The sequence below is a fragment of the Brassica rapa genome, unplaced genomic scaffold (assembly GCF_000309985.2).
Source record: "Brassica rapa cultivar Chiifu-401-42 unplaced genomic scaffold, CAAS_Brap_v3.01 Scaffold1077, whole genome shotgun sequence".
Lineage (NCBI taxonomy): Eukaryota > Viridiplantae > Streptophyta > Magnoliopsida > Brassicales > Brassicaceae > Brassica > Brassica rapa.
The window spans coordinates 5,842-7,500 of record NW_022611011.1 but is presented as its reverse complement, the minus strand read 5'-3'; positions in this window follow the sequence as shown (position 1 = coordinate 7,500).

Below are 1,659 nucleotides of genomic sequence, written 5' to 3'. Positions count from 1 at the left end.
CGAACGTATCATGATCCATCGGATGTGAAAGGTTCGTGACCGAAAGGGTACAAACGGGTTGAGACTGAAAGGGTACGAACGGAACAGGACCGAAAAGGGTACGAGTGGTTCAATGATCACAAGGACACCAAATGCATTATGTTGGGCGTGGACCCACATGATGGAAATAGGTTGTCCTACAGGTCAATACATGAGTGTAAAGAAATAGTGAAGGCCTTAAGGCTAAGTGCAATCCGTACAACATGATTGATGTATGAACCATAATCCATGGTCAATGGATGAAGGTTCTGGCCGCAATGGCTAAGTGGGATATCTTACGATCAACCTTTGGTTGGTTAGTAGAATAGGCGCCATATGCCTCATGTAGGGCGTAGACCCACATAATGGGAATGGAAGGCCGGTTATATCAGTACATGCTAAGTGGACGATGGATTATCAAGTCTAGTGGTCGGGTCATGTTTCATGACGATGGTTCGATGGCCGAACACTAGTATGGATAGTCACGTTGCTGGAGTAAGAGTATTGATGTGATGCTTCTAGATATCAACCTTGGTGTTAATAGCTTCGAGATTGGCTAAGAGTCATTACGAAGTGTGTGGCTAGTACTATGTGTCGTAGACCATAGATACTGAGCCTAAGTGTGATTGTTCAAGGAAGGCCGTGTAAGATCTGATCATGGTTGAGTATGGACGACCTTACCTCTGAATGATGGTTCAAGGTGTCGGTCCTAACCTGATTGATGAATGCATCGGTTGGTATGAACAAATCATATATGTTGTCTGGGTTAAGTCCCAAGGCCGGTCAGGCCAGATGAAGACTCATCAGTTCCAAGTCATGTGAGGATGGTTGGTTGATTGACTTAGGATCTAATGAGCTTTGTCAGTCCAGAAGATGGACTTGGTACTATTGCCTATAAGGCAAAAGGATTTCGGATTGTGCATGAGCCGAGAAAGGCCATATGCATGAGCCGAGAAAGGCCATATGCAAACCCTCAAAGGTTACTTATGTCTGTGGGGATGGTAGGTTTAATGACTAAGTACCTAGGGGAGTTGTTTGATGCAGGAGTCACGATAAGGACCTTAAGTAAGATCATTGAGTGATCGGGGTTCAGCTGTCAAGCAAGAGAAATTTGAGTCAATGGAGGACCGATGAGCTAATAAGCTCCATAGATGTGGCAAAGGTATGATCTAGCATTTACTTATGTAGATCTAGATAGAATGGTTTAGGGGAATGGAACCTCAGAATCGTATGGCTTGGTTTGGGTTTAGGATTGACCTTTAAGCTAATTGGTAGTTGAGTAAACTGACCAAGGCTAAGGTGATTCGACCAGACAAGTGTTAGATTGGTTTTAGACCAATGGTTAACTAGAGAATAATCCGCTGCGTATCTGTTGAAAGGATCTAAGCTATTAATGACTAGGGAAGTATTTAGATAAGGTTTAAGTTAGCCCTCGCCTTTATGCGATATTATAAATAAAGGGCAAAAATTAAGAGGTTCGGCCAGGAAGTGGACCGAGCGATGTAAGGCTTCGACCACGGCCTTGTCGGCCGGATCTGGGTATTACAAGTTGGTATCAGAGCATGCTTGATCCTGTTTAGGACAACGCTCTAAGATTATGAGTTTCATACCGAAATTATTTCCAAAACTATGATGACTATG